This window comes from Eptatretus burgeri, chromosome 1 (assembly GCF_056783735.1).
Source record: "Eptatretus burgeri isolate ZD-2024b chromosome 1, Ebu_testis_v1, whole genome shotgun sequence".
NCBI lineage: Eukaryota > Metazoa > Chordata > Myxini > Myxiniformes > Myxinidae > Eptatretus > Eptatretus burgeri.
The window spans coordinates 50788851-50798822 of record NC_140961.1 but is presented as its reverse complement, the minus strand read 5'-3'; the positions used below and the strand labels follow the sequence as shown (position 1 = coordinate 50798822).

At 43.2% G+C, this 9972-nt stretch overlaps 1 protein-coding gene across 3 annotated transcripts in view; it reads right to left on the bottom strand.

The window, feature by feature from the left end:
* Positions 1–9553: 9553 nt before the first annotated feature.
* The window catches only part of LOC147034468 (testis-specific serine/threonine-protein kinase 1-like), a 14280-nt gene continuing 13861 nt past the window's right edge, over positions 9554–9972 (bottom strand). The window contains exon 4 of one of the 3 annotated variants that reach the window (XM_085883750.1): positions 9554–9972. This exon is cut by the window's right edge and continues 351 nt beyond it. The gene's annotated coding sequence lies outside the window, so the exon portion shown is untranslated. The other 2 variants (XM_085883741.1, XM_085883759.1) reach the window with 2 other exon arrangements.

Here is a 9972-nt window from a genome sequence, read left to right as displayed (position 1 = left end):
GGTCAGGGTTTGAGGGGGTCTACGGTGGGGTTGTCCCTCCCAAAAATGGTACTTGCTTTGATCTGTGAAACTACGCACACAATTCCGATGAAACGTCACCACCACCTTCATCACCCATGATCTACTAAATTTGTTCACAACATTAATCAAAAAAATCGGGGTCGAAGGGAGTCTGTGGTTGGGTTGCCCCCAAAAATAGGTATTTACGTTCTTCTCAGAAACCACACACACAATTCCAACAAAACTTGACCACAACCTTCATCGCCCGTAATGTGCCAAAGTTTGTTCACGACATTGAAAAAATCAGGGCCAGAACATTGGTTTATTGGTACATTTTTCTGATCGGGGTTTACACCCTTTCCCACGATGACTTCCTCCTCAGTGTCATTATTATACCAGGTGAGCACCCAGTGGTAATGCCCCTATTTTTATCTCACCTGGAACGTAGTTCTGGGGAGCTTTTTTGGATGGTGCATCGTCAATCCGTTCGTCCACAAATACTTTCAAATTTTTCTCTGAAACTACACATGATTTAGATGAAACTTTACCACAACGTTCAGCACCATGTATCGACCAAAGTTTGTTCATGGTGTTTTTAGATCCTCGTGGAGGATCTCTAAGTCTTACGTTGTTGTTCTTGTGGACTTTTTTGTTTCACAGCCTACAGTTTTCATCGAAACTTCCTGAAACTTGGCATATGTATGTAAAAATACCCTGCGCAGACAGTAACCATCTCCGATTTTGAAAATTCCTCCTGGAAAAAAAGTTATGACGTCAAAATATCTCCGCTAATGGAAATCACCTAAAAAATTATCTCCGAAACTCAGCAAGCTTTTTGAATCCTGTTTGTGGGAATCGAACAGGGCATTAGCAGAGATGAATTACCGCACATATGATACATCACTATGATGTCATATCAATTTCTATGATGTCATTCCTGTTTTTTGACATTTTTTTGTTTCATTTGTTTCACAGCCTACAGTTTTCATAGAAACTTCCTGAAACTTGGCGTATATATGTAAAAAAATACCCTGTGCAGACAGTAACCATCTCCGATTTTGAAAATTCCTCCAAGAAAAAATGTTGACGTCACAATATCTCTGCTAATGGCAATCGCCTAAAAAATTATCTCTGAAACTAGGCAAGCTTTTTAAATTCTGTTTGCGGGAATCGAACAGAGCATTAGCAGAGATGAATTACCACACAAATGATACATCACTATGATGTCATATCAATTTTTATGACGTCGTTCCTATTTTTTGTTTCACAACCCAGAGTTTTCATCAGATCTTCGTGAAACTTGCCATGTATATGCAGAAAGCCCACGTGCAGGCAGTAACCATCTTCGATTTTGGAAATTTTTCGGAGAAAAAAAGTTGACGTCATAATATCGCCGCTAATGGAAATCGCCTATACCATTATCTCCGAAACTAGGCAAGCTGTTTGAATTTTGTTTGCAGGAATCAAGCAGGGCATTAGCACAGATAATTTATCGCAAACCTGATACATCACAATGATGTCATATTCGTTTTTATGACATCATCATTAAGAGGACGAGGATCTTAGCTCATTCGAGCTTGTTTTCAAAACGGGCCCCACGAGGGTGCCTCCCCCCCCCCCCAAAAAAATAGATATTTGCTTTCTTCAAAGCCACACACATAATTGTGATGAAACTTCACCACAACCTTTATCACCCACGATGTACCGGTTTGTTTACGGCATGAAAAAATTATTTTCTTCTCTGTCACATATTTTCTGGGTCATCCGTTCCCTGGTTATCTTCCAGCCGCTACTCGGTGAGCACCCTGGGTTATTACCCCTATGCTTTAAGAGTGCGAGCGTGCTGTGAAGTTCCATTCAAAAGTCAACAAGGCCATCATTCTGATTACCTCGAAAGTCATGAAATTTCCACTGATATGTTCCTTCAAAGTAAAATCTACCGAGATATGACAAGTAAATAGACTCAAATTTATTCATTTCATCTGGATAATGCAGTTCTACTCAGTGATTTGTACTAATGTTTGACTATTTCTTTGCAGAAATGAGTTCCTGGATCTTGTAAGACAATTAACTACAGTCTGGTAGATAAGAGGAAGAATCGTGCACTTTTTGATAAAAGCGTCAAACTTGGTACACATCATCATTTGTCCATTACAAACAAAATTCGATATAGTGCCATCCCAGTTTTTGCCTATGGAGGCCATCTTTCAAAATGGCTACTGCCTAACACTAAAATAGTATATAACTCAGCAACTAAGAGGCTTAGAATCCTCATTTTGGTATCTCTTTATAGGTTTTTGGGGTCATAGAATTCAAGGAAGGCAATGTCAAGTATGTGTAGCTACTTATTTTACCACTTTTTAAAGATAAAATACCCTTTTATAGGTTATGGAGACATGTTTGGAGGTCTTTATATTGCTTCATTTTACATTTATGAAAATATGATATAACCAGTGCCTAGGTCCTGCGTGAGATTTTGTGTTCTGGACCCGCCCACTTAGAGGTTTCCCACACTTATTGTTTATCTGCTGTTTATCCGTTAATTGCTGCCATCTGACGGAGAATGTTGGAGTCAACATGTGGTTGCTGACTGGCTGAGAGCCGCAGTTTTTTGTCCATCATTTTCGGAAATTATTTCGGTCACGGAGATGTGACAGTGTTTCATGAAAATCTGCAAGAGTTCTTCCATCACGAGAATCAAACATGCCCTCTGTCATTGTTGGACAGGGGAAAGCTGAGACGAGGAACCAAGTCCGACATTGTTCAGTGCCTCAAGGATACATTCGCTGAAAAGGAGCACAGCAGTCCAGATGCCTAAGTTGTTGTGCTAGATGGACCAGCCATTGTACATATGTTGAAGCCTGGAGCAGCCAAAACTTTCCAGGAGTATGCACAGGATGGCTTTCAGCCATATGTAAATTCAAAGCAAGAGTGAGCTCAGAGGGTTGGTGTCCTTTGGGATGATTACAGCTCGTATTCATTGAAGGCACAAACCAGAGGAGGGGGAAAGTAATTCGTCGAAGGGTTGAGCTAAATAATGCAGTACCCAAAAACTGGCGAGTTCTTTCGGCTCTCTGACAACAAGAAGGAACTGTTCTCATTTCTCAGTGGAGAAGTTGTCCTACATTCAAACAGAGAAACAAGTAATCAGCACACTGAATGAAAATGTTGTTTGTCACCACACAAGAAACACGGAAGGTTTAGCCCCTTGTACACATGAGGAATCAGACAGCCAGATGATGCTTCATGTTGCTGATGCAGCCAGACAACACAAAACTGTTCTCATCCGCACCGTGGATAGCGATGTAGTTGTTCTGGCAGTGTATTATGTATTTCAAAGGCTGCAAATGTCATTGACTGCTCTATGGATGGTGTTCGGCACAGGCAAGCGTTTGCGCATGGTCTCAGCTCATGACATCTCAACTTAGATTGTGCCTGAGAAGTCCATTGCACTTCCAATGTTTCATGCCATTACTGCGTGCGATACCACCTCTTGCTTTGCTGGCAGAAGAAAGAAGACTGCATGGGATACATGGAGCATGTGTCCTGCGGTTACAAGGGAGTTGATGAAGCTGATGGAACAACCACAGGTGTCAGATGTTGATGCTGCTATGGAGGATTTGGAGAGATTCATCGTACTTCTTTATGACAGGCCAAGTTCCAGACACCATGTTGAGCTCAGGATCAATCTGTTCACACGGAAAGGCAGAGACGTGAGCAACATTCCACCGACCAAGGGTGCTCTACTTCAGCACACAAGACGAGCAGTATACCAGGCTGATCACATCTTGAGTCGGGTGCTTGAACCAAAGGTGACACCCCCACGACCGGATGGATGGGGATGGACTTGTAGCAGTGATGGAAATTGGGATGTTCTTTGGAGCAGTCTTCCTGAAGGCAGAAGAGTTTGCAGAGAACTTATAATATGCGGTTGTACCAAAGGCTGTCAAACAAACTGCAAATGCGCAAAGGCCGATCATCAATTTGGTTTCAGACCAGGTCACTCTACCCTGCATATGCTGCCTCTGCTCTCCCAACAATGGATGGAGCTACTCAATGCCAGACATGAAATCGGAGCCATATCACGTGCTTTTGACACAGTCTGACACCCTGCCCTGCTCACCAAACTCTCTTCCTATGGTGTCCAAGGCCATCTCTCCTCATGGCTCAAGGACTTCCTCTCCTGTTGCAGCCAACGTGTGGTCCTAAATGGAATTCTTTAATCCCCTCTTCCTGTGCAGGCTGGAGTTCCTCAAGGCAACGTTCTGGGCCCTGTTCTTTTTCTGGTTTTCATCAATGATCTCTCTTTATCTCTTTGCTGACGACTCCACCCTTTGTCATACCATCTGTCATCCCTCAGACCGGCAAGCCGCAGCTTCTTCACTCTCTGTAGATCTGGATAAAATCACAAACTGGTCCAACATGTGGAACATGTCTTTCAATCCTAACAAATCTTACACTCTCACTATGTCTCTTCGAAAGGACCGTTTAGAACTCCCCACCCCCATCCACTTTCTCAACAATCCTCTGGAAGAAGTCCTTTCTTTCAAGCTGCTGGGTCTCACTATCTGCCATGATCTCTCCTGGGAAAGCCACATTTCCAGCCTGGCCTCCAAAGCCAGTCGCCGACTGGGAATCCTCCGTCGTGCAAAGTCCTTCGGCCCACCGGAGCGCCTGACCACTTACAAAGCTTTTGTCCACAGCCTGATGGAGTACTGCTCTCCCCTCTGGGCTGGTGTTCCTGCCTCTCACCTTCACACAGTGGAAACCAAGGCATTTCGGATCATTGGTATCTCCCACGATGAGGCTGAGTCTTTGGCCCTCTCACTCTCTCACCGCAGGCAGGTTGGTGGTTATTCTGTCTTCTACCGTCTCCTCTCCAGTCTTGCCCCCCCCCCCGTCTGCGATATGTCTCCACCATATTTCCGCAGGGCACTCAAGGTCCGCCAACAACCCCCTTCTGGTAAAACTACCAAAATCACGAATCACTGCTCACCTTCACTCTTTCATTCCTCTTTTTCCCCGCCTTTGGAATAAACTCCCACACTCTCTTCAATCCCATTCCTTCCCTCCAGGCCTTCAAAACAGCTGTTCACCACCACCTTTTGTCTTCCCCAATCCAAAACCTCGATCTTTTCTACCCCTGTTAATCCACTCCAAGCCCACCTCCTTCAAATTCCCTGCTTTCTTTCCTGAAAGTCCCTGTAATGTCCATCCTGTGTACCCCATGTTCCCCGCCCCACCGCTCTCCCTTCCACAGATCTAATGTCTCTGTTCCCCACTGTTTTGTCTTCCCTCTCCCGTCCCTCTTGTCTCATGCTCCCCTTGCTTTGTGTTGTGTGTTAGCTCTCATACGAGGTTCGACATTGTATACAAAAAAAAGAAGAAGGGCAACTCTGCCATGCACAGCTTTGTGTGAATTTGGTGGTTCTTGTCATTATTACCTACACCACCGAAGGTGAAGGTGGTTATGTTTTTACCGCTTTCTCTCTGTTTGTGTACAGGATGTCTCAAAAAGTTGTGGACGGATCCGGATGAAATTTTGTGGCAGGTTTGGTGTGTGACGAGGACGAACCGATTCGATATTGATGAAGATCCGGATCCGAATACGAGAATTATTTAATTCTTAAAGTGATTCTTCACCATTGAGAGATAAGGCCAAAAACGATTTAGTACTGTAGAGCATGATATTTCAAAAATGTATCGGGCCCGATATGTTCTCGTGGATCAGGCATTACGTGGCGGAGGTATGCGCTCTACCGAGTGCTCTTCTGGTTAATTCATATGATATTTGTCATTTCATGTTTGACTGTGAGCTTATCTGACCCATGGCACTTCGGTGTCTGCAACTAAAAGTCTTAATTCAACTTCCTAGTCGTCCATACTTGTCATCGTTTTAACTGATGTTTTTGTCGTCCGATGGTATTGTATTGTCGTCGTTTAGTACTTAAATTTATGGCATGTTTTCATAAATGTAAAATAAAGCAATATAAAGACCTCCAAACTTGTCTCCATAACCTATAAAAGGGTATTTATCTTTAAAAAGTGGTAAAATAAGTGGCTACACATACTCGACATTGACTTCTTTGAATGATATGACCCCAAAAACCTATATATAGACACCAGAATTAGGATCCTTTGCTTTTTGGTCGCTGAGTTGTATGCTATTTTTGTGTTAGGCGGTGGCCATTTTGAAAGATGGCTTCCATAGCCATCATCAGCAAAAACTGGGATGGCACTGCATCTAATTTGGTTTGTCATGGTCTATTGATGATGTGTACCAAGTTTGATGCTTTTATCAAAAGGTGCACGATTCGTCTCGACATTGCGCCTATCCGCTGTGCAACTATGCCTCGAACCCAGGGAGCACAGAAACTTTCCGATTTTCAAAGACGACAAATCATTGGCCAATCAGAAGGTGGAGTCAGATTTCTCAGAACGTTGGCATTCCGCTTTCTACGGTCAATCGGGTGATTGTGCAATTCACCAGCGAAGGCAAAGGAATCCACAGCTTCCCGTTCTGGTCGATCTGGGCCCTGACAAAGGTGTCTTCGAGCTGTCAGGCGGTCCGTTGAGAAAACTCTCTGTTTCAAGGCGGCAGATGTTGCAGAGGAAGTCCAAGTTAGCTCAAGAACTGCCGTGCGGTACCTTCATCAACTGGGCCACTATGGGAGAGCAGCTCGCAGGGGCAAATCCAGGAATTGGGTAGGGGGGGTTTCCAAATAACAGAAAATCTAAGTCATATGAACGTTATGAAAACTTTATTGCAGCTTTTAAATAAATGCACATTCACATATTCTTTGATATGCATGTATTGTGCAAAAAGATATAAAAGTTAATTAATTAAATATTTAAATGCAAAGCTAAAAATAAAATAGCTTGAAGTCAATAAACTTCAAGTTTCAATCTTAAATATCATGACTCGTGAGACCTACCTGAATGATGGTAGTGCCTATATGACATACCAGAAGGAGTTCTGGGTGACCAGGGAACCCCTGGGTTTGCCACTGTAATGGTAAATATTTTTTTGTTGGGAAGGGGGGGGTTAAGGGCAACCAGGAAACCCCCGTGGATTTGCCACTGGCTCGGAGAAAACCTCTTCTTAGACCAGCCAACATTCAAAGGAGAAAGAAGTGGGCTGACGAGATGGCCAACAGACCCTTGGAGTTTTGGTAAACTGTCATTTTTTCAGATGGGTCACAATTTGCTCAATTTTCTGACTGGACGCATATGGGTCTGGAGACTTCCCAGTCAAGAGTTCTCTTTGAACAGATTGCAGCCAACTGTCAAACACGGTGGTTTTTCAGTGATGGTTTGGGGAGCAATCTGGAGTGTTGGTCGGTCAGAGCTTGTGGAGTGTGTTGGCAAAATAAACACATTTCTATCCTTGAGGATGGACTTCTCCCTGTCTTCTCCACTGGTCAGATGGTCAAAAACAACACTCTGTTCATGTAAGATGGAGCTCCATGCCACACTGTAAAAAAGACCAAAGAATGGCAGGACAGAAATGGGATGAAGTGACTTCCATGGCCAAGTCAGTCCACTGACATGAATCCCATTGAACACCTCTGGGCCATATTAGATCGAACTGTGCAGAGAAAAGTCCAGGAAACCAACATCATGGGCAGAATTGCTAACCCGTTTGCGTGAATCCTGGGCAGAAATCCCACGAGAGAAAATTTCAGAACTCGTTATTTCTCTGCCTGAAAGAGTAAAAGCATTGAAATCTGCAAATGGGAAGTCTACCAAATACTAGTGTGTGTATGAAAATGGATCAAATAGACTTCAAATGGTCAACAAATAAATTCTTTAAAAATCATGGTGTCCATTTACTTCTGTCATGTCTCTGTATACTATTGATTTTTCTCGACACATACAAATCCTTGGTGTACTCGTACAGGTGCAGTGATGCAATGCCTGGTGTTGGCTTAGTGGTTAGGGTGGCGGCTTGGGATCCTTGGGTCCTGAGTTCAAGCCCCGTCGGTCGCTGAATGAATACACCAGGAGGTTGACTCAGCCTGTCATCCTTCCGAGGTCGGCAAAATGAGTACCAGTGTACTGGTAAGGGGGACACTGCATCAGCGGCAGAGCCGCGTCCCAACCAATGATGCAACCAGCAGCCACAGCCTGCACGAGAGAGAGATGTGGAAGAGAGCGTGTGTGTGTGTGCGTGTGTGTGTGTGTGTGTGTGTGTGTGTATGTGTGTGTGTGTGTGTGTGTGTGTGTGTGTGTGTGTGTGTGTGTGTGTGTGTGTGTGTGTGTGTGTGCGTGTGTGTGTGTGTGTGTGTGTGTGTGTATGTGTTATTGTTGTTGCTATTTTGCGTGTTAGGGTCAGGTGCTTTATTTGCGTGTGTGCTAGGGTTAGGGTAAGTGAGTACATTTTAGAGTTAGGGCGTCTATATGTGTTCTGGTTACCGTTAGTGTGTATGTGTGTTCGGGTTTGCTTTAGTGTTAGGGTAAAGCTGTTAGGGTTTTTATGTGTGTTTGGGGTTAGGGTTTGGTTTAGGTTTAGGGTTTGGGGTTAGGCTTTGTTAGGGTTAGGGTTAGGGTTTAGCGTTAGGGTTTGGGGTTAGGCTTTGTTAGGGTTAGGGTTAGGGTTAGGGTTAAGGTTAGAGCTGTTAGGATTAGCGTGGGAGGGGTGGGAGAATTAATTTTAATGTATTCTAAATTGTAACAAATGGAGTTTTAGAAATGTAATTTTTTTTCACGCTAAAAGTTGAATTGCCTGTCCTTTCTGGCCAAGAGACTTTTGCCCTCAATGTCGACCAATGCATCGGTGTGACCTGAGGTGATTACAGCGCATCTTTGTCTCGAAATGTACGAAGTGGCTTGTTCGTTTAAAGGACACGTCTACAGTCTGGGTTGATAGCACCCACCACACGCCATGAAAGTATAAAATACTTTTAAATGTAAAATTGTTTCAGTGCAGGTACCCGAGGAAGTATAGATCCTCAGTGGCTTGTGCTACTTGGAACTGGCCAAGTATGGAGTTGCAATAAAACTCTCTGATGTGATGTCGAAGCGAATTGAATGGGATTGGTGTAACTGTTAACTAAAAGTAAGAATTGATGAAATAGAAGCAATTAATATTGCAAATATATTGCAATTAAATTAATATATATATATATATATATATATATATATATATATATATATATATATATATATATATATATATATGTACACCACCAGCTTCAGCACTGAAAATATACTCATGCAATTTTTTGTCATGCATGCATAATTCAAGTGATAATGTTTGCAGGTTGTGTGTTCGAACACAAATAGTGTTTAAACAATTCTCAAAGAGAATCTGAATTCCAAACTGCCCACAAGGACCCATTCGTAGGGAAGAATTCTCTTCCTTGCCTGGACGGTGACAGGCATGCAATAGACAGACACCCACGCCATCAATCTGATCATCACCTAAAGTGACAGCATCTTTTACATTTGGCTTCATCTCATTTGTCCAAAAGCTATGAAAGCAGATGAAATACTTATCCCAGAGTATAATTTACTGTTTATTGGAAAAGGACGCTCATATCCGAAGAAATATGCAAGCCAGTTAACACAAATGACATTTGGATCTTCTGGAACAGAGGGCTGGTCCGATGTATTGCTCGGGAATGCAGAAGAGCAATTAGACCACTGGACTACCGAGATTACACTGCTTGTGATGCTGCGAAAATGTCAGGCAGCCATGAGGGAAGTGTGCCCTGTTGAGCGGGATTTGAACCTTTGGATCCAAAGTCCACCACCCTAACCATTAAGCTAACACCAGGCACATGGCCTCTCAGATCACGATAAAGAATATGTAAAATGATTTGATATGAACTAAAGTTTTCATCATGACAATCAGGAGTCTGCCACATATGAAACTTTGAAGTGGGCAACTTGAAGACAACACACCTGAGCTTTGAAGTAAGTAACTTGACAACACACCTGAGCTTTTTTGTCACCTCCAAATGTATAATT